At 41.2% G+C, this 24,021-nt stretch overlaps 1 protein-coding gene across 5 annotated transcripts in view; it reads left to right on the top strand.

The window, feature by feature from the left end:
- The first annotated feature begins 9,124 nt into the window (after positions 1–9,124).
- The window catches only part of LOC117415446 (numb-like protein), an 84,885-nt gene continuing 69,988 nt past the window's right edge, over positions 9,125–24,021 (top strand). For all 5 annotated transcript variants that reach the window (XM_059026724.1, XM_059026723.1, XM_059026722.1 and 2 more), the window contains exon 1: positions 9,125–9,372. The gene's annotated coding sequence lies outside the window, so the exon portion shown is untranslated. The remainder of the gene's footprint in view (positions 9,373–24,021) is intronic.

Below are 24,021 nucleotides of genomic sequence, written 5' to 3'. Positions count from 1 at the left end.
CAGCACCACTCAGTGCAATAAGGCTGTCCTCCATGTTGAAGTGTGCAGCTTGAAAAGGTTTCCTGACAATGTTTCCTTGACAATGTTTGAAGAAACATGTTTCCTCATGTATGCTGGGTTTAAGGGTGTGTGTGCTTGCTTGCCTTGCTGATCCTGTGGCTGTGCGCAGTGTCAGTGTGTGTAAGGGTGTGTCAGTGTGTGTAAGGGTGTGTCAGTGTGTGTAAGGGTGTGTCAGGGTGTGTCAGTGTGTGTAAGGGGGTGTCAGTGTGTGTAAGGGTGTGTCAGTGTGTGTAAGGGTGTGTCAGTGTGTGTCAGTGTGTGTAAGGGTGTGTAAGGGTGTGTCAGTGTGTGTAAGGGTGTGTCAGTGTGTGTAAGGGTGTGTCAGTGTGTGTAAGGGTGTGTCAGTGTGTGTCAGTGTGTGTAAGGGTGTGTAAGGGTGTGTCAGGGTGTGTCAGGGTGTGTCAGTGTGTGTAAGGGTGTGTCAGTGTGTCAGTGTGTGTAAGGGGGTGTCAGTGTGTGTCAGTGTGTGTAAGGGGGTGTCAGTGCTCGTTTACCTTGGTGATCCTGCGGCTGTGCGCAGTGCCAGTGATAGGCAGCAGGGCGGCAATCTCGCGCAGGCTCAGAGTGAAGTCACGATGCTCCTTCCTGCCCAGCAACAAGAAACTATGAGGCACCATTTCAGACAACAGTCTGTCAATACGGCGAGAGAAGGGTCATGGTACAGCACAAAGGGTCATGGTTGACGAGGGAGGGGTCACGCTGCTTACAAAGGATTATGGGATATATGGAGCATGGGATACATTTTTCTATGGAGAGTCAATGGAACTGTGTTGTATTTTGCAGATTTTTGCAGATTTTCGCTACGTAAAATGCATCAAACTTTTGAAGTAAATTTCACTTTTGGAAAGCAGCATTGACAAATTATGACAGTACGTAACTATTATGAATAATGCTATTTTCTGAGCACAGGCCCGTATTGTGACGTATGCACGGAAATACAAAGTAATAGCATTTAAATATGTAACATTTGGGTAGCATTGATAACTTTGAGAATACATAACATTAAAACTATTAACAATACACATAACAATATATCTACTGGGAGGAAGCAAGCACACCTGGCACAAATATGGTTGTATTTGATATGTCTGGTATAGGTAGTGCTTTACAAGTCAAGTTCAGAGGCAGCATCAGACTCATTTGATACTTTTTGAAAGACCTTGGGCAAAAGTGAAATTTACTTCAAAAGTTTGATCAAGTTTTTTGAACATAGTGAAAATCTGCAAAAATCAGCGAAATACTTAATAATAATAATAATAATAATAATAATAATAATAATAATACTTACCTCTTTCTCCGGGAGATACTGTCAGACAGCTCAAATTTATCTCGCTTCATCTCTTCTGCAGCTGCCAGTCCTGCTCTCACCACTGGGGGGAGACACTGAGAATCAACACCGAGTCATTCCTGCTCTCACCACTGGGGGCAGACACTGAGAATCAACACAGAGTCATTCCTGCTCTCACCACTGGGGGAGACACTGAGAATCTTCCTTAGCCATTCAAGTGACGTCAAACTGTCTAACGCGCTGCTGTTGGCCCAAGTGATGATAAAAAATTGCATCACAAAAAACAAACAGGCAGACGTGGAGCAGACAAGAAACCAAGTTATTTCAAAAAGTATCAAATGAGTCTGATGCTGCCTCTGAACTTGACTTGTAAATGTGCACTACCTATACCAGACACTGTGTATCCACTAGATTTGTTTACATGTTTTAGGTTCAACTTTTCAATCCATTCATTGGTAATTATTTCTTGTTATTTCTTTTTTATTTTCTTTACTAAAAAATGGTTTGTTTTTAAAAAAAAAACATTTTTCTAAAAAGCCAAGAACATAAGTATATCAAAAGTATAGGTTCTTCTTTTTTCTTCGCATCCCACGTTTTTATAAAGGAAGAAAAAAGATACGAGGCCATTATTATATGTTGTTTACTTAAATACAAAAGTTTAAGAGTTTTTTTTCTGACTAAGATATTATTCTAGAACGTTGAGTACCTGAGGTTCTAAATTTGTAGGACCCGTGTGGTTTTGTACAGAGCAAACAAGTAGCTTTTTCTTTGCACCATTCAAATTCAACACAAAAGAACATAAGAAATTGCTGTAGACACTGTTTGCTGTAGACACTATAGTTAGTTTTAAATCCTAACCTATTAAATTTGAATTTTAAAAGCGATGTCATTATCCAAATACCGAGAAGACAAGCGTGCTTGCATACATAAAGTTTTGTCTGACATTAATTATAAAATCACATTCATAAAATGAGCTTAAGCGGGTTGACGAGACGGAGAGAGTTTAGCTGCGTGAGCACATCGTAACCAATGAGGGCTGCAGCTCGAGCTTTTCGGCTGACCGGACGATTTGATTGGCTGTTTGGCTGTGTTCTGAGGGCAGCAGTGTGGAGTAGTGGTTAGGGCTCTGGACTCTTGACCGGAGGGTCGTGGGTTCAATCACAGGTAGGGGACACTGCTGCTGTACCCCTGAGCAAGGTACTTTACCTAGATTGCTCCAGTAAAAACTGAACTGTATAAATGGGTAATTGTATGTAAAAATAATGTATAAAAAATAATGTAATTGTATGTAAAAATGTGATATCTTGTAACAATTGTAAGTCGCCATGGATAAGGGCGTCTGCTAAGAAATAAATAATACTCATGAATATGCATTTGACTTCTACTAATGTGATTGGCCAGCTGCAGCTCTATGAACTCAACACAACCCTCAACTCAACTGCCAGTGTCAATCACACAGTGTCTGAAATAAACCATCAATTTATACTTTTCTCACATATTATCTGCTATGCAAAATATCTAGCAGCAGTTATTGAGCACTCTCTACTCTCTATAACATAGTCGTTTAGAAATTTGCTGTACTTTGGGATATTTTGGTAACTTTGTAGTAATTTTCGGTACTTTGTGGCAATTAGGTGGGACTTCTGGCAAATATTATAAAGAAAAGCCCTCGACGCAATACAAAATCCAATTATTATTATTGTTACTCAGCAAATGTATGCTGGTAGAGCAGAAGAACATCTCTCACCGCCATATTTGCAATACTCCTTATTTTACATTGATGTCTTCTTGTCTAAATGATTGTCTGTTGGCTACTGTGCCAATTACAATGTGAATAAGAAGCGATTACAAGCGAATATGTTGTCATGACACGCCACTAATGTAAAATGACTATCCACCAACGTAGGAAATACGTAGATCGTGTCATTTTTTTAGAACACGTACCGATTAAAATTGGTGCACGTAGTCATTTCTGTGCTCTAATTGGTCCAAATGAGTACTTGTAGCGAATATTCGAAACGTGTCGTACACAGCGCTTTTTTGACCCAGACGGCCTTCCATACATCGACATTAGTTGGAAAAAGTGTTTTTTAATCTTTGTGTCGCAATTTTACGAGTAAATTATAAACTCGCTCGATACGTGGACGGAAAGAGGGCTATAGATCAAAACAATTAAACATTTAGCGCTAGGTTTATGACTATGTAACTATTTGGATTGACAACCAACATAATTATATATATATATATATATATATATATATATATATATATATATATATATATATATATATATATATATATAATTACTCTGCTAAGAAATAAATAATACAAAATAATAATACATAAATTACAGTCATTTTCATAAGCGGTACAATATACACGCAAACTGAAAATTATCATTACGACGGTTTATTAACATGAAGAATACGTTTACAATATTAATAATATCGACTATAGTACGGTAAAGACACCAAACATTCTCAATGCTGGTAAGAATTACACAAATATATCGTTAAATGTAGCTTGTGACTGTGTGTATAACAGTGCTATTTGTAATATAATCATTCTACGCCTGGCTTCGTTTCCTTACCGCTTTCCAAAGTCCTCTCTTCCAAACTGCTGTCAGTCCGGGTCCAGCCGCGGTTAGCCAGCTGATTGGCTACACTATCACATGCGATCCCATTCCGACCAATCCAAGAGCGCAACTCACGCAATAAAAGATCGCTACGTCACAATTGGGAGCTGGCTATTGGATAAATCTGCTGTTGCTAACCGAGGGGCACGTTTCGTTCTGGCGAGGACTGGGCGCGTGTCATAGAACTCATCGCAAGTGAGCCGCTTGCGATCCTTGTTGAAAAAAAAATCAATAACTCGATTATCAGTTACTGTACAACAGCGAGTAAGACAAGGAAAGCCAGCACATTGATAGATCTAGTGAGCAGAACGAAATTAGAAGAAGGGATATGAAAAACACCTCAAATGAGGACGAAACATGTTTTAAATACGGATGAAGTAGCTGTTGCTGCTGGTGTTGAGAGAGAATTGGAATAAGTAAAGAAACGCAGCTAGCTTTCTGTCGCCTTTAACCCAGCCTAAGTAAACACGTCTTTTGTTATCAATGTAAGTAAGCAATGATGGAAATAGATACATAGTTATGTTACACAACTTGCTAATAAAATGCATTAGAATTATTATTATCTGCTAATATCACAATTTACCCAAATAAAACTGCCGTTTGTACTCCGTGGGTATCAAATCATGGCATCTAACACAGACATATGCTTTACAAAAAGAGGGAGGGGTAATAATTAGGGGTGGGCACCAATATCGATATTTCGATATGATATCGATATCGTTCGGTATCGATAATACTTTCCATATCGCGATATCGTGGGATAAAAACATCAGGTAGGCTCGCAGACATACCTTATATTCCTAACACTGCAAAAAATACAAACGCACTATAATCAAGTTTATTTTATATTAATAAAACAAACTTAAACGAAAATAAACACAATAAACAGGAAAATCGGCTTAAGTAATTTGATATATGTATATATCTTTTTTGTCTTCCATTCAGAACGTGCTCACAAGGTACCAAACGCTATTTGCACGCTGCATTAAGCACTTTTGGGATTATGCTGAGATATGCGCATGCGTCAGAGTGGTTCATTGCATTTTTTCCCTGCCATTACTTACACTGTTATTGATGTATTTTTAAAATGTGAACTTTCGGTGTTATAAATGAGATGCACTTTTAAAACAATAGAACACATTTCAAAATAATGCAACATTCAGCATGGCACCGCACTTAATACTTTTAGATGTGTCGTGCATTTATAGGTAGAGAAGATTACATTAGTTCCGGATTGGCTAGTCTGCGCAGTGAGGTATATAATATTTCGGTTTCGAGGTGTCTGATGGTGGTATGGAACAGTAAAACAATATAACAAGACGTTGTTTTTCTCCATGGATATCGTGAAGCAAAGTACCATTAAGTTAAAGTAATCTATTGCTTTTTGTAAATATCTGTTAACGTCTATATGTTTCATATTGCAATTGTGTTATTATAGTATTCTGTGTTCCAGAAGACTTCGATATTATCGATATCAAAATACGTGCATGATATCGATATACAATATTCATATCGATACCCACCCCTAGTAGTAATAATAACGCATTTTTATTAAATGTATCTTCTCTTGTTTCTCTATCTCCTGAAACACACCTCTGTTTTTGTTGTCCTCTGCCTACCTTTCAATCCCACCTGTCCATTGATTGAAATCCTGAATTTACGTCATTTGCGTCATTAACATACAGGTTTCTCATTTAAATACTGCATCGTTATTCCGAGACTTCTGTAAATTGCACCCATTCCACCTGTCGGAAAACAGCAGAAAAGTGATGGAAACGACGTTCAGGATAAGACTTTCTGACTGGAAGACACTTTTGATATTTAGGGCCAGTGAGTCCCCAGGACCAGGATTGGAAAACCCTGCATAGTGTAATACCTGAAAACCAGAATTAAAAATAAAAAAATGACAAGAATATAAAATCAAAATAGGGTCAAGGAAACCCGAAAACGCACAGCACAGCCCTGCACATGAGCCTAAATCTCCTATTCAAATCCGTGGTACCTTTCTTTAGAACGTCTAGTAATTGTATCTGGCGTCAGCAGTAATACTTCCACGCAATTACATCACATCACAACCGTCACTGACTTCATTCAGGATCCGGGTTAGAATAGAAAATCATTATGTTTGAAAAACGTGTTTTATTAGTTTGTTAAGAAAACGAATAAAACCTGTGAAAGTTTTATGAAACCCAAATTGTAATCTGTGAGGGGTCTGCGACTGTGATTCAGCGCAAATCGCTTTTATGAAACGGCCCCAGTCTAAGTGGTTTCTTACTAGTTTCAGAGATGTTACTGGCGTTTTTATTTTTCATGTTGATAGCGGTTTGGAGTTAACGACTCTGTGAATCCTCCCAGCTAGCTAACAGCTCTGAGAGAGCTGATCCCTCAGGAGAGCTGGAATGGAATATTTCCCATATGATGGATAATAGCTCCTTCAGGGAAACGCTATTGAAATGAACTCCTGCTGGGCTTGTATCCCTCGCTTCTCTCTCTCTGTCTCTCACAGGTGCAGAAACCAGTCCAGTGAGGAGGGGAGGAGGAGCTGCAGAGATCAGACACAGAGACTGGATACAGCATCTCCACACTGTGAATAAGAAGAGAGACACAGAGACTGGATACAGCATCTCCACACTGTGAATAAGAAGAGAGACACAGAGACTGGATACAGCATCTCCACACTGTGAATAAGAAGAGACATTTCTGGGCAGTTATTGTAGTGTTATTAAAAATAAATATCCATATTTGTAATATGAAAAGATGACCTCCCTTCAAAACTCCTAATCATTGACTTCATAGCTGTGTGTATCATGTCTGCACACATACAGAATTCAGGGACTCAATTAACACACACCAGCACTGAATCAATAACATGAAGGGTCCTTTTGAAATTATGAACGGTGAACATCATGAAATAAAATGAAGAGAAAAGAAAACATACATCAGCCTGCTCTTATGTTACATAGTCCCCCCCCTTATCTTTACACTTATATAATCAGTGAAACATTAGAGGTCTTTGCCTCAGCCCTGTTCTAAATTGTTCAGCTAAACTCCACCCATGTCCAGTATTTAATTAATTTTACCTGTTGAAGCTGAAGTGGAATGTCCCTCTGTTCCACTCTAGCGGACCAGTCAAGCGTTTGAGCACCAAAACACAGAGGACCACCCAGAGTTTAGCATGCATGTGTGCATAACACTAACATGAAATAAACTGTATCAGTCGTGCTCACCGCTCACCACAAGGGGGCGCTAAAACGCTACATACCAAGGGTGTTCAGAGGCCTGTCTGCGCAAGAACACTTTCTAAGCAGAGTCCGTATCCCGTGGCTGCATGACTGAGACGGAAATCACTGACTGGCTGTTGCAAGAATACTTTTGTTTTGTAGGTGCAGAATTTAATTTGTAATGTTTGCATATTAAGAAGTTGGTCACATAGCAAATGAACTCAGTCAGGGAAACAAACGTAGCATTACATTGTAATAATGACACCACTACCCTTAGTACCAAACAAACACAACTAACAACAATAATACAAATTGGGTCACAATCATAGCTTTGTTATTTAGTACTTTAGGAATAGTGGTGCATAATTAAAATGACTCTTAGGTTTGGTATTGTAATACTAGCGAGCCCAGAACAAAACAATCTAGGGAAGACTTGAGGAAATTCTTTACAATTCTGCGGGCTGGTTTCTAGACCCTGATTAGCACTAATCTTGGAAAACCTTCCCTAAAATAACACGACGTAGTGTAATGTGAGCACTGTGTGTACCCAATCCTCGCAGCAGAAAGCGTTTTCTAAGGGCTTCATTCAGCAACATAAACCAACTCGTTCATTTTAAATTGTCTTGCGAAAGTCAATACTTTTTAAACTTTTGAAACTGATAAGTCCACTTCCAAGTTTTTAAAATCAGTCCCAAACTGTGAACAATGCATTCGTCTTTCCAGGAATTTCGAGATTTCTGCTGTGGGGATCTGTGTGCACTACCGCCCCCTATTGGAAGGTTCAGGAAGTATGTCAAATCAAGTGATCTGGTGGACCAGTTTATAATTACAGTCGTTAACAAACGTTTCGGGGTCACCCACATTTGCAGATCATCCTTCCATTCTGATAATATATGATATGTTAGGAGATATCATATTCATTTTATTATTCATTTTTAATTCATTTTACCTGTTGAAGCTGGAATGTCCCTGTATTCCACTCCAGCGGATCAGTCAAGCGTTTGAGCACCAAAACACAGAGGACCACCCAGAGCTTAGCTGGCATGTGTGCATAACACTAACATGAAATAAACTGTATCAGTCGTGCTCACAGCTCACCACAAGGGGCGCTAAAACGCTACATACCAAGGGGCTCACCTAGAATATTGTGTTCAGTTCTGGTCATCTTGTTACAAAAAGGATATTGCTGCTCTAGAAAGAGTGCAAAGAAGAGCAACCAGAATTATCCCGGGTTTAAAAGGCATGTCGTATGCAGACAGGCTAAAATAATTGAATCTATTCAGTCTTGAACAAAGAAGACTACGCGGTGATCTGATTCAAACATTCAAAATCCTAAAAGGTATAGACAGTGTCGACCCAGGGGACATCTTTGATCTGAAAAAAGAAACAAGGACCAGGGGTCACAAATGGAGATTATATAAAGGGGCATTCAGAACAGAAAATAGGAGGCACTTTTTTACACAGAGAATTGTGAGGGTCTGGAACCAACTCCCCAGTAATGTTGTTGAAGCTGACACCCTGGGATCCTTCAAGAAGCTGCTTGATGAGATTCTGGGATCAATAAGCTACTAACAACCAAACGAGCAAGATGGGCTGAATGGCCTCTTCTCGTTTGTAAACTTTCTTGTGTTCTTATGTTCTTATATATTCTGTCGTCTACTTTAAAAATGCACATATTAATTCTATTAAAAGAAAAGTCACCTAAGACGAACATTGTTAGTAAATGACACCAAAAAGGACTGTAACATATAAAAAGGCAAACAGCATCCGATTAACATTATAGAAGTATTATTATATTTATTATTAAAATAAAATTCGGCAGGGAACAGGTTAATTTCTGGACTCATTCGTTTCTCATTAGATATCAATGAACTGTATTTACATATTCAACACCACTGGTCCAATCAGAAGGGACGTGGGCGTGGCTCATGGTGCTAGCTGGGCTGTTACAAAATCTGAGAGCCCGCAACTGGCGCACAATAACGAAGCGTTAAGACTGCCACAGAGTAGCTGAGATTTATTTAATTTTTTTTAACTTAACAGAGAGAAAGCCGACCCAATTCAGGACTGGCTATTTTATGTTATCAACAATAAGATAATACCAGTATCAGGCTTTGTTTTTGGATTACACTAAGGGAGGATATATCAAAAGCCCTTCTGGTTAAACGGTAAGTAAAACGCATTATGTTTCTCCTCGATTTCTATTGCATTGCAGTGTTGTCTATTACAAAGCGAGCTGGGTATGTTCAGAAGAATTCAAACATTTTCTTTGTCTCTTATTATATATACATGGCGCTAAACGAACGTACCTAGATTTAAGTTGCACGCAGAAGCTTGAGACATTAAGAAACTGGGTTTTTGACGGCGGTTTGTAGTGACGCTTGTGGGTGGATGGACTTGTAAAACATGGAAATGTTCTGAAATGTTGCACCCTGATTCAGTGTGAAATGGAAATGAAGGAGCGAGCTCCCTGACGGCTTAGCTTTGGTCTCTAGAAGCGAATGTTTGAACGAGAATGTGGTTATAAATTAATCTATAGCCTTTCTTCTAAAACTCCACATCGGTTATGATCTGCTGTAAGATGTGTGATGGTCGGGCGTCTACATTTACAGCAGTACGTCATAACAGGATCAAAACTCAGGTATGCCTGTGAAAAATGATAGAAACATGGGGCTTGGAAGCTTTAGAGACCAATGCTGTGTGTGTAGCTGCGTAGCAGGACTCGTTCTGGTGTCCGGATTAGCATGCTGTGTAGAGCTTCCAAAAAATGTGCGCTTAATAATATCGATGTTGCTGCTTAATGTTCATCTGATAATAACCGAATTCTAACTGATCTGGACCCGAAACCCTTATATTTATGTTTTTAATACTTAATTTCTTAGTTCCCCCTTGGCGTCTCGCATTGCAGTTAAGTGTTCCGTTTAAGCGGTCTTTCTCCCCCCAGCTTGGTAAACTTTCGGAACGCTTTCTCGAAACTTAAGACCGATTAAATACATTTCTCTTTCTTCAGCTCTTTAGGGTTTTAATATACTCTTTCTCGTTCTGTAAATTAAAGGCCAGTACAATAATTTTCATTCAGCTGAGTTGGCACAATGCTCAATGGTACTTGATATCACATCAGACACTGCACACAAACCATTGTGATTCATGTAGCAGCACTTGGAACCTACTTGGTCCCTAACTGTGTTTGATTACCTCACCCTCCTCATGTCCCTCTAATAATAGTGACATTACACAGCCTCTGTCAATCGAGAACCGGTCACTACTCCTCTGCAGATTCGTCCAATCCCTTCTTTATTTACACCGCTAGAAGGTCCGTACTGGCAGATAGTGACCTGCAGGTTGGGCTGAGGGCCTCAACAAAGGTTATTATCTGACCTATAAGTTACTACATTACTACTATGAAGCGTATCATTTTGATATTTCATTTGAAAAAACAAACCTCCTAAAACTCTCCCTACACTAATCCTGTAGAGTGTTGGGTGACCAACTGGCTATTTCACAACACACCTGCCGATCATCATTTGAAAATACTGTATCCCAATTAAACTAAGTGATGTCCCAATTAAACGACCTAAATCACATCGGGAAGAACCGTCTCCCAGAGTTTGATCCCATTTCTGCAGAAATCCCGATTATGAGGATCCCGGGCCGACTGTATTCACAAATCACATCCAATTATTCCAAAAATACCCGCCTACTCTATTTCAAATTGATGAATTTAAAAGCTCACATCAGGTTTAAGAAGCCATGAGAGAGAGAGTACTGTAGTTAAAGAAAACAAACAGAGAGTGAAGAGAATAGTGCTGTTCTGTACAACAGTTGAAATTCTCCAACTCTGTACTGTGAAGGAAATGCATATTTTTTGCCATGCATTAATTTTGCTTAGTTGTATCAATGATTTGCGGACATGTTTAAGTTGTATTTACTGACACTGAGCCCCCTTCTTACCATAGTTATGCATCACAGTGGATCAATATGGCATTTACTGGGGTAATAATTGACAGGGATACAGTGTTTACAGTACTGGGTTTAACAATTGGAAATCTGTGCTGTGCTCGTTTACAAGCTGTTGTCGCTGAGTTCAGAGACAGGCAACGGGATAAACCATTGGGTCACTGTTTTACAAGTGGGCTTTTCATAAACTATTTGAATACAGAAAGACCCTGTGTTAGCAGAGATAGTGAAGACTATACCACAGAATGCAAAGTATGCACCAAAAGATATACAACATGAGGTGATAGAGAGCTTAAGTAAGATGGTACTTAATCAAATTAAAGACAAATATATGCATTGTGAATCTAGTGGGTACTGTATCAAAAGTGATGGGACAGGAGGTAAGTGCAATGTTGAAAATCTGTCCATCATCCTAGGATTTGTTAGTGATTCTATACCCGAGGGAACATCTGATTGGTTGCTTGAATTGCATCAGTTGGATGCAGAATACATTACAGCTCAGATACTAAAACACCTCTCTGAAGTAGGCTTTAATGCTGACAGCATCATCAGCCAGTGCTATGATGGTACATCAGTGATGAGAGGGGTTAATGGAGGTGTGCATTGTACATGCATTGTTACAACCATCAGCTGTGCTTAGCAGTAGTGCATGCAATTCAAAGTGAACCATGTGCAAAGAGATTTTTTAATCTTTGTAATTCTCTGTATGCATTCTTTCATCGCCACTTCATTACTCAAAGGTACAATGGCCCTTTTCTAAAGAGGTTGAGGAAATTCGCTGGACAAGCCATTTTTAAAGTGACCAAATGTGTTGATCATCAGGATCGTGTTCCTGATATACTGTCAGAAGAGGATGATAATACACAGAAGCATCTGGACTTTTTTTTCTCAGCTGAAGGACTTCTTTGTTCTTGGAAAGTTCCTTGTCCATATTGGTATTTTAAAGCCAGCCAATGCTGTTCTTCAGTCACAATCTGTTGATCTGTGCTCTGCTAGCGAGGTGATAAATGCATCAGTAGACGCATTAAAAAATCTTGGTAAAGATTTCTGGACTCTGTAGAGTAGCTGTAGATGTTCATCCTACAAAGAGACAGAGAACCACAAGTAAGCAGCTAGCTGATTCTGTAGTGTGTTCAACACTAGGACATTCAGACTCTAAATCTGACTGTAGTTTGACATTAAAGAGACCCAAGTTAAACATTCCAGACAGAGCTGTATCAGAGATGGAAAACAGATTTTCTGAAAAGGATCTGGATTTAATGAAGGCTTTGTCTTGCCTCCTACCCCGGTCCAGTACATGTTTTGATGCTACCATGAATGGAAAGGCAGTTTTTTTAAGTTTTAAAGGAATAAAAAAGACAGCACAAAGAGGTAGAGATAAAGACATCATCTCAAGTGCTGTACGCATGGATGGCAGTTTCACTGAACACATCTAAAAGAATACTTAGTATTTGGTGTGTCACTCTTTATTTACTTTTGTTTATTGTGGAATTACATATCGGCCTATATTATTGCTGCAGTCAACTAAGAAGGAAGGTGTGTATATTAATTCTTAAACTGATGAGCCGTTTTGTTTACACTAGCAGGCGTTTACTGTGAGAATGACCTGAAATGCTGCATCTTGATTGGCTGAGGCAGTGTTCCATGACCTGTTTGGTTTGTAATACAGATTAGGTTAAGATTAGTGTTGGGTTGGGTTGAGAGGTAAAGGTGATTTGGTTTCCAAATGATAATTGCTAATGATGGAAAGAGCAACTTGGTTTGGGAAATAGTGTTGTCTTACTTGTGTTTAATGTTTAACTCACTTAGACGAATCAGATTTCTGTATGGGCGTGGCTAAGAGGCAATGCACACATCTAACAGGTTCATCAGAAGACTGGACATCTCAAAGCAGGTCTCTTGATCATTTAGGTCCCAAGATATGACCATTTGAAAATGAGGATCACCCTTCAAAATAGGACTGCCATTTTACATAGGTACAGGATACAGGAACAGAATTGGGTTGTATTTTTTCTACTGAAATACATTCAAAAGCATGCCTTAACAGCGTGCACCTGCGAAGTATTATAAAAAACAAATACCTATAACTTCATGACAGAGTGGCCTTTGACCAGGGGGTCCAATCCCGGTCCTCGATGCTCCATTCCACTCCAGGTTTAACAGGTACAACGAGATAATTAACTACTTCAGGGTCTGGCTGGAGGTTTAATTGCTTCAACTAATCGATTTAGAACAGGGCTGGAGCAAAGTCAAGGACTGGAAGGGCCAACTTTGACCTTGAGTTTATCTAGTTGAGCATATTTAAAATACGCTGTAGAGAGCACGAGCAAAGTTTGTTGAAAACAAAATTAAGCATGACATTTCTTTTAATAAGGATTATTAAAACAGAAAATACAATCTTAGGTCATCAAAGCTTCTCAAATCTGTTTCTAAGCGTACTTTAACTTGTAGCCATCAAAACTACTGTGAGAAACTCGTGGAACCTAAAACCTGTCATTTCCTGATTTGTGTGACCTTTGGGGTTAATTTTGATTGAGGACCAAGTGAAGCAGTGGATGGGAATTCATTTTGATTGTGTAAAAATACTCTGGGTGAGAGGTCACCATGATCAGGGATTTCAGGTTTTTACATATCTCAAAATGCGGCTCATCAGTTAAAGTATTGTAATGAATGCATTTGAGTTGGCCTGTAGCATGACCCCAGTGTGTGTTTTGTTCCACGCTGCCCTACAATAGGAAACTGGGTCACAAAATGACCGAGCAACAGAAAATAATTACAAGTTCTACTTTTCAGCCAGAGACACCAGGATATTGACCAATCAGAGGAGAAGAGACTCATTCTACTTTGTAAATAAGACATGAACAGTACATATTCCAAACAGTGAAAAATGTGATGTAATTTTAGGCTAATTGTAGTTCACCCTTCTGCCTGCTGATCTCAGTCTGAAAGGTTTTGTCAGCGGTTGCCGATGATAACTAAACAGATTGCCCAAACTGTGAAGAAGATGCTCTGTTTGATCAGGTGAGTGTGTTTTTCACAACTCATTCCAAGACCCTCAGAGATCTCCCTTTTGATAAGAAAGACATACAAAGTGACGAGAGCCTGTTTGAGGATCTCGCTTCTTTGGAAGAATAGGTGAGTTTGGTATAGCTTTTGTTTCTAACCATTCACAGTAACTGTCCCTGATGACATGGATGTAGTGGAGTTATTCATAGCCATGGACGTGGGTTGAAATTCATAGCCCTGGAGAGAATGTGAATGTTTAATCTTTCAAAACAGTAAAATACATTATTTCTGCTTCATATCTGCCAAGTTCTACATACAAGCACTGGATCCCCAATTGTTTTCCATGGCATGTATATTTCATATGAACGACATTGGAAGCATTTGTAACGTCTGTCCACCTAGCTGCTGATGAGTTAATAATAACGATATCCGCATAAGACCCATGCTTGCGTTTGGACTACAGAGCTGGGTTCGCGTCCAGCCCTCGTCTCTCCCTTCAGTTGAATGGGTGGAGGTCCCAGTTCGTTCCACACTGAGACAGTATCATTTGAGTCCCGGCATGCTGCTATGATGACGGGCCAGCATGTGATCTGTGTTTGTTTATTGTGAATGTACTAATCAGCAAGAGGCCCTATGAACATGCTATTCATCAGGAAGGTGTCAGTCTGACAATAGCTGGAGCACGTCGAGAGAGAGAGAGAGAGAGAGAGAGAGAGAGAGAGACCTGGGGAATAGGGACACCAGATGGATGGAGCTGAGACACAAGTAGCCCCTTGGAAATGTTTGAGTACCGTATGCGTTTAACATTATACATTGTGTGTATATGCAGTCATACTGTTGAAGTATCATGTGTGTTTAATATTAAATACATTGTAATTCAGTCCTACTGTTGAAGCTGTCTTAGTTCAATGTTTAACAACATGGTGCAGAGGCACAGGGCTCTATTTTAATGGTGGCTCTTAATAACGCCTCTCTAAAATACATCAACCTAGTTTTTTGCAAACCTTACTTCAATGCATTTCTTTTGTCTGAGAGAAGGCCCCCATGTAGGTTAATAGAGAGGTAATGAGAGGCTGTATTTAGCTCTGCTACTGTTTAGACCATTGAAATAGACCACACAGAGTATCTTCTTCTTAGTGGTGGATAAACAAGTGACTTTCACCATGATAAAGGGAGGGTTCTCAAATGTTTTCTCCAGTGCAAAATATGCACCGTATTTAACATATTTACTGTTGGTTTTTACTAGTTACTAGCATTTTGGATGAGGTCCAGTGTAACCCAGAATACCTCTATACAGCAGTAACCCCTGGCTGCAATGCACCGCATGAAATAAGACGACACAATAGAAGGTCTTGATGAGAGGGTTGTGACCCGATACCTGTCAGGGAGATTGGGACAAAGGCTTAGTGTTTTGTTTCATGTGGAGTGCAAATGAAACAGAACAGCGGGTAATGATTGTGGGCAGTGTCTTCAAGACACTAAGTCTGTGATGAGGAATCAGTGTATAGGGTTGGTTCAGCAATGCCAGCTGTGATGAAACATAATTAACACCCACTGATGAAGATCTGAATAATAACTTGCATAGGCCTAAACATTAACAAAACTGCCAAGAGAAAAATAAATGCTGAAAATGTTTTCATAAATGCTCATGCTTAGTGTTAAATCACTAACGTGTTGGCATTGAAAATGTATAATGATACCAAAATCCCAGACACCATTGCATTTCCAAAACCTCCAGTGTGTTCCCCCAGAGTGTCCTCCACAATGTGTAAAACTGTCCGTTTTCTAGTGATGGATTGTACTAAACTGGCCTCTTTATAGCCCTATGGAGACAGTGATTCGTTTGTTAAATGGTAGATGCAGGCAGATTGATTGCATTGCTGTTCCCTCTTGGTTCTGCAGACTGGATTGGTTGTACTCTACGCTCTCCTGTGGTGCGTTGGCTGTGCTGTTCAGGTGCTGGACAGATGTGATCTAGCAGCACTTGGGGTGAAGGATTGGGAAGGGCCAGCTGTGAGATCCAACACAGACAGACCACAAGATCTGCTCCGAAGGAGAGTGGGGGAGGGAGAGAAGAGAGAAATACAGAGCAAAATACACTATCCTATTACAACAGATGGGATATTAAGAGGATGTCTTTAGAGCGAGCCAGCCCTGATAGTGCAGGGATCTAATATTCCAGATGGCGTGGAGTCCCTGAGAAATGTGTCCTGACGCTTATCTCTCCTGTGATCTCAGAGCTGGACCTGGCAGGTGTAAGAAGCAGGTGAATGAAATAACAAAATGAAAACGGGCCCCTTCAACAGACTGGAGGAAAAGAAGGCACAGAGTGATCCTTTGAGGAGAAATACCCATCAGGGGGTTTTGGTTCAGGTTTAGTTTTACCACTAATGTGAAGCATTAGGGGTAAAGTCAGAAGCAACCATTTAAATACCAGCTTCCAAACACTAAAAAGAGCAAGGAGGCAGTCCTGGCCCCAGAGGGTTACAGGTACTATTAAAGCACCCAGTAATAGGAATGGAGAGGGTTTGGTGGCCAGTCTTGCTACGTTCTGCATGTTGCAGCTGTAGCCATTCGGTTCTTACAAATGATTTGATTGGACAACTTCCATGCAGCGTCTACTGTGTGACATAAAACACATTATAAGATGTGCACATTTTAAGTGAACCTAGAAAAGATTAGCAAGTAAAGAAGGCCACATGGTTGTGATGCATCTAGCAATATTTCAGAGTGCTCCAAACTGGCCTCTGCACTGAAAACATCCTGGTTACCTACCCATGTCTGAGATCAAAATACCAGGTGTGTGTTTTACAGAGGACAGTACACTTGCTATTGGCACTCAAGCGATAAAGCAATTCATGTTTATCACTCTGTTTCCCATTGCAGAGACCTGGATTAACTGATATAATAAAAGCCCACATTTCCATCCTAGTTCTCCTCACATTAGAACAGCCTTTTTCCAATATGCTACTGTACAACATTGGTACTTGCTCACTTTTTTTATTGCCTGAATGGCCTCTCTCATCTTCTTATTACATTACATTCTTTATGTATTCATTTCAGTTCTGTACAGCTGTGGCCAAAAGTTTTGCATCACCCTATAGAATTAACTGATTTTGCTTCAGTGTTGAATGAAACCTGCTGAATAATGTTACGTTAACATATTGAATTACATACCACCTTGTAGTTTTCCATATACTGACACAGATTGAAAAAACTGACATTATGATAGACTTTTGCGATTATCATTTGGTAGTTTCTCTCTCTGCTAAATGTGAAGTCGCATCTTTATCTGGACTTGTGATTTTTAAAGACATCAATGAAATCCCCTCTTTCCCGACTTGTTTCTAGGCTGAAGAGATGCATTTATTTGACTCTGTCATTCAGGCCTGGGATCACCCTTCTCTGTACCTTCTCGAGTGCAATGCTGTCTTTTGCAGTGAGGCGACAAAAACTGCAGTATTCTAGTGGTTTGGTTCTAATTGTTCAAATTTAAAAAATATGATAAGTAATATTGTAGCAATACAATATCGTTAATACTGTGATAAACGATAATCGCAGCAACCTTACTTCCAGGTTAGACAGTAGCAGTGAATTTCGGAGTGCTATTTAAGTGATCAGATTCCAGAAAGCAACCCGACCCTCTGATCTGATCACTCCTAGGACAAGGCTGTTAACACAAGCTTTCTCACACAGTCCAGGCAGCTACAGGGAGGAACAGTTCAGGTATCAAGTCCAGAGCCAGTTCAGCAGGGGCGTGGGTACGTTGTCATGTAACCACTGCACTGCTGCACCAGATCAACAAGGCACGATTCTCTGCTTTCCTTCACGGTGTAATTAATTCCTTTGGAGGCACGTGAGCTTTTTTAATTGACTCGTCAAGTGACTGCTGATTCTGCATGAAAGCAATCAGCATTGTTCTCCCCTCGCCGTGTGGCACAGGGATTTGCATGTAAGCACAGTCTACACACACATGCTGCAGTTTGTATGCAAATTTCAAGCTTCTTGGTCCACAGCATATTCTCACACAATCCTAAACAGCGTTGGAAAAAGACTTGTGAAGCATTTCATGGTTGTTTTTCTGTTTGATATTTTTTCTTTTTCAAAGCAATTAGAAGGAGCACTGTATCACAGTCAATCATTCTACCAAGTAATGCAGTAGAATGGTCTGCCTTTGTCTTATGTAGGTATTCACTTCAATTCAGGCCAAAAATGAACAATTAATCCAATTCAATTAAAAACAGTGTGATACAAAATGTAATCAAACTAATTAAAAAAGACTGGGTTTAATTGTAAAATTAGAAAAACTAAGATGAAAAAGCTAGTTTGTAAAAATAGAATAATTAAGCGTCTAAAACAAATATATAGCAGTTTCAATTGTAAAATGGGAAAACTAAGATAAAAAAAGCAATTTTGTAAAAAATATCTTTTCAATCTTGAGTTAAAAACAGTAAGAATCCCAGCTTCCCTGACCGAGAAGGCAGAGCATTCCAGAATGTAGGAGCTGCAGAGCATTCCAGAATGTAGGAGCTGCAGAGCATTCCAGAATGTAGGAGCGGCAGAGCATTCCAGAATGTAGGAGCGGCAGAGCATTCCAGAATATGGGAGCTGCAGAGCATTCCAGAATGTAGGAGCGGCAGAGCATTCCAGAATGTAGGAGCGGCAGAGCATTCCAGAATGTAGGAGCGGCAGAGCATTCCAGAATGTAGGAGCGGCAGAGCATTCCAGAATGTAGGAGCTGCAGAGCATTCCAGAATGTAGGAGCTTTACAAGAAAAGGCTTCAAGACTGTTCACAAAGCTGCTGCATTGACACTGCTTTGAAACTGAACTTGACTGGTTACAGTCTCTTGCAATGAGTCGGTGCAGCGATCATGTTCACAAACACGCATGCTTACAAACTCGCACATTTCTGTTTGCTGGAAAACACCGCCTCAACAATAATCAAAATGCTTTTTTGGAGATGTATTTGAAATCACTATTATTTCTAATGATTGAAGTGTTAGACTGCATTTTGCTGAGAAGGCACATCTTTATGGCCTGCTAATGGTACTGATTATCGTTCCAGAACCCCCTGCAGTGATAACAAGAAACATATTGCATTACCTTTGCTGTGTCCTGTGCTGTCCATACCGCAGCAATTTCTTTTCAACATATTCCTAATAGTTTTGATATTGTTTTTATTCACACATCACAGGTAAATAGACTAGGCAATTACTTTTTATTAACCTTTTACTTGGGAATGTTTGCCAGGAGAAATCATTTTTCTTCTAAACCTCGCTATGTGTCCAGATCACGCTTCCTCCTGCAACAATGCTGGCTTTCTCTTCCCACAATACCCCTCTCATATCTATCAGAGCACCAGGCATTGGAGTGTAACACCAAGAGATTCAATAATATGTCTAACAAGGACAATCCTGGACTGGCTTACAGGGCAACGTTAACTTCACTGTTAATCCAAAACGTGGAGTACACGCAGGAGGCTATACTGGTGTTGTTCGCTTCTGGACACAAATGGTTTCTCTAACTCCAGATTGCTGTTTTGCACTGTAATTCACTGCAGATGACCCGAGTGAAGCCGCATATTGGAGATAAGAACTCGCTGAGTCTGCCTGCTGGAGTACAGATGGGTTGGTGGAGCAGTAGGTTAAGGCACAAGCCTTGGGTGTGGGCTCACATCAGCTTTATTGGGTCACAAAATATATTTGGTTGGCCTTTTTTAGCATTTAAGGCTTTGTTATAGGCCTGTGTATGAATAATAAACAAAAAAAAAAAAAAAAACGTTTTTTTCTCCAGTCCCATTAAAAGTCCCTTTAGCTTCAGTACGATTGTTTTTTCTCTCCTTGAATGTATAATAATACCTCTAATTTCTTTTACATTCTTTCTTTGAAAAGTCTATGAAGCTGTAATAGACTTAATAGCAGCCTTCTTCTATAATGTATGCTTGTCGGTTCTCCCAAGCTTTTATTGAGTCCCTCTCCAATTAGAATATCACATAATACATGCTGTGCCATCCTGCTTTGTGAAAACTGAGACAGATGAATGTACATCTGGGGACTTGCATGGAGGAGAGGTGTAGTGCCTTCTCATCTGGAGACCTGCATGGAGGAGAGGTCTGGTGCCTTCTCGTCTGGAGACCCGCATGGAGGAGAGGTCGGGTGCCTTCTCGTCTGGAGACCCGCATGGAGGAGAGGTCTGGTGCCTTCTCGTCTGGAGACCCGCATGGAGGAGAGGTCTGGTGCCTTCTCATCTGGAGACCCGCATGGAGGAGAGGTCTGGTGCCTTCTCATCTGGAGACCTGCATGGTGGAGAGGTCTGGTGCCTTCTCATCTGGAGACCTGCATGGAGGAGACGTCTGGTGCCTTCTCGTCTGGTGCCTTCTCATCTGGAGACCCGCATGGTGGAGAGGTCTAGTGCCTTCTCATCTGGAGACCCGCATGGAGGAGAGGTTTGGTGCCTTCTCATCTGGAGACCCGCATGGAGGAGAGGTTTGGTGCCTTCTCATCTGGAGACCCGCATGGAGGAGAGGTCTAGTGCCTTCTCATCTGGAGACCCGCATGGAGGAGACGTCTGGTGCCTTCTCGTCTGGTGCCTTCTCATCTGGAGACCCGCATGGTGGAGAGGTCTAGTGCCTTCTCATCTGGAGACCCGCATGGAGGAGAGGTTTGGTGCCTTCTCATCTGGAGACCCGCATGGAGGAGAGGTTTGGTGCCTTCTCATCTGGAGACCCGCATGGAGGAGACGTCTGGTGCCTTCTCATCTGGAGACCCGCATGGAGGAGAGGTTTGGTGCCTTCTCATCTGGAGACCTGCATGGTGGAGAGGTCTAGTGCCTTCTCATCTGGAGACCCGCATGGAGGAGACGTCTGGTGCCTTCTCATCTGGAGACCCGCATGGAGGAGAGGTCTGGTGCCTTCTCATCTGGAGACCCGCATGGTGGAGAGGTCTGGTGCCTTCTCATCTGGGGACCTGCATGGTGGAGAGGTCTAGTGCCTTCTCATCTGGAGACCTGCATGGAGGATGAGAAGGCACTAGATCTGGAGGAGAGGTCTAGTGCTTTCTCATCTGGAGACCTGCATGGAGGATGAGAAGGCACTAGATCTGAAGGAGAGGTGGATGGAGGAGAGGTCTAGTGCCTTCTCATCTGGAGACCTGCATGGAGGAGAGGTCTGGTGCCTTCTCATCTGGAGACCTGCATGGTGGAGAGGTCTAGTGCCTTCTCATCTGGAGACCCACATGGTGGAGAGGTCTAGTGCCTTCTCATCTGGAGACCCGCATGGAGGAGACGTCTGGTGCCTTCTCATCTGGAGACCTGCATGGTGGAGAGGTCTAGTGCCTTCTCATCTGGAGACCCACATGGTGGAGAGGTCTAGTGCCTTCTCATCTGGAGACCCGCATGGAGGAGACGTCTGGTGCCTTCTCGTCTGGTGCCTTCTCATCTGGAGACCCGCATGGAGGAGACGTCTGGTGCCTTCTCATCTGGAGACCCGCATGGTGGAGAGGTCTAGTGCCTTCTCATCTGGGGACCTGCATGGTGGAGAGGTCTAGTGCCTTCTCATCTGGAGACCCGCATGGAGGAGACGTCTGGTGCCTTCTCATCTGGAGACCCGCATGGAGGAGACGTCTGGTGCCTTCTCATCTGGAGACCCGCATGGAGGAGAGGTCTGGTGCCTTCTCATCTGGAGACCCGCATGGTGGAGAGGTCTAATGCCTTCTCATCTGGGGACCTGCATGGTGGAGAGGTCTAGTGCCTTCTCATCTGGAGACCTGCATGGAGGATGAGAAGGCACTAGATCTGGAGGAGAGGTCTAGTGCTTTCTCATCTGGAGACCTGCATGGAGGATGAGAAGGCACTAGATCTGAAGGAGAGGTGGATGGAGGAGAGGTCTAGTGCCTTCTCATCTGGAGACCTGCATGGAGGAGAGGTCTGGTGCCTTCTCATCTGGAGACCTGCATGGTGGAGAGGTCTAGTGCCTTCTCATCTGGAGACCCACATGGTGGAGAGGTCTAGTGCCTTCTCATCTGGAGACCTGCATGGAGGATGAGAAGGCACTAGATCTGGAGGAGAGGTCTAGTGCCTTCTCATCTGGAGACCTGCATGGAGGATGAGAAGGCACTAGATCTGGAGGAGAGGTGGATGGAGGAGAGGTCTAGTGCCTTCTCATCTGGAGACCTGCATGGAGGAGAGGTCTAGTGCCTTCTCATCTGGAGACCTGCATCGAGGAGAGGTCTAGTGCCTTCTCATCTGGAGACCTGCATGGTGGATAGGTTTAGTACCTTCAGAGATGTTCCAAAGTCAAGAAAACTCATAGAAATGAAAAGCTGAGCTAATAATGAAATGCACAGCAGCACTTGCTCTATAGTGCTGACCTCTCAGTTACACTCAGTTGTTTATCTACAGTCCTTCCAACAAAAACGAATGTTGTTTAAATAATAACCAATGTAAATGATAAAAAACAAAACTACAGTGTATCCGCCCACTAAATGTAACCATGAATGATTTGCAACAGTAAAATCTTTGAAAACGATGTTAAAAGTTCTCCTTGCTCATTACGTTTTGTAACAAAAAAAAAAACACACCTCTTTTTTTTTTTTTTTTTTTTTTAAACCCTGTATTTCTGTGCCATGGTTAAATGTACAGCACATTTTTTTTGGTATTCATTTTTTTAAAGGGCTCAGTAAACATTACCTGTAATATAATATGTAAACGCCCTGATAGTGGTATTGAGATTGTAGATTTGACTGCCGTAGTGACTAATGCAGGCGTTTCCTTCGAATTCACCCAGACCCTCCCCTGATATGCACTGCTAAGTGTTTGTGAACGGCAGGGGAGTAGTGTTCTGTTCTTGGAAAGCTCATTGATAATATAGGATTTCCAGTTATCCATGCAAGGTTGCTGATTCGCGTGATGGCAGGACTCCAGCTCTCCTCTAAACGAGTCCTGGACAAACATCCCTGCTGTATACAGCCAATATCAACTTCAGCTGCATGGGGGTTTGAGAGCTTCATTTGCTTTGATGGTGCAGAGATCCATGGTAAGACTGGTAATGCTTTTCCAGCAGGTATACATTTCCTGATGCATTGTCTTCGTGCAGTAAAACGAAAGAGTGCAAATTTTGCTTTGCCTTCGATGTCATGTCACATGTCTTCCATCGTACACAATCCCAGTTTTCTCATCTGCAGAGTTTTGATGGTACTTTTCTAGTACGTATGACTGTGATGGAAACAGATTATGAAATTCATTTACAAATATGTGCAATATGTAATCGTCGTACACGAGTGTTCAATCCCAGGTGGGGGACACTGCAGCTGTACCCTTGAGCAAGGTACTTTACCTAGATTGCTCCAGTAAAAACCCAACTGTATAAATGGGTAATTGTATGTAAAAATAATGTGATATCTTGTAACAATTGTAAGTCGCCCTGGATAAGGGCATCGGCTAAGAAATAATAATGTGTGTGATTTTGCTGATAAGTCAGTGTTTAGTTACACAGGGTGGGGTTGTTCTGTCACACTAGCCTTCAATACCACAACATTCACCATGATTAATCTTTCAGACAGCTACAGTACTTGCATTCCTGTTGTGTTGGTGTGTCCTTTATGGTTTGTTTTTTTCCTTTCTTTTATATGCATTGTACAGAGAAGCTTTAGTCCCAACAAGGCAAGCTGTAAAATTATACATCTTTAATTGTTTTGAAACCTGGTTCTTTCTTTGGGCTCAAATATATATGTTTAAATGAGAGCAGCTAATGGGAATTCATTTTTCTTATGTATTTATTTATTGTACTTGTATTTCCTTGAGGCCTGTTTATATTACTTTAAGACTTACGGTGATAAGGCTTCATGTGGAAACTGTT

Source organism: Acipenser ruthenus, chromosome 7 (assembly GCF_902713425.1).
Source record: "Acipenser ruthenus chromosome 7, fAciRut3.2 maternal haplotype, whole genome shotgun sequence".
Lineage (NCBI taxonomy): Eukaryota > Metazoa > Chordata > Actinopteri > Acipenseriformes > Acipenseridae > Acipenser > Acipenser ruthenus.
The sequence above is the reverse complement of the archived record's forward strand: the minus strand, read 5'-3'. Positions and strand labels throughout refer to the sequence as shown.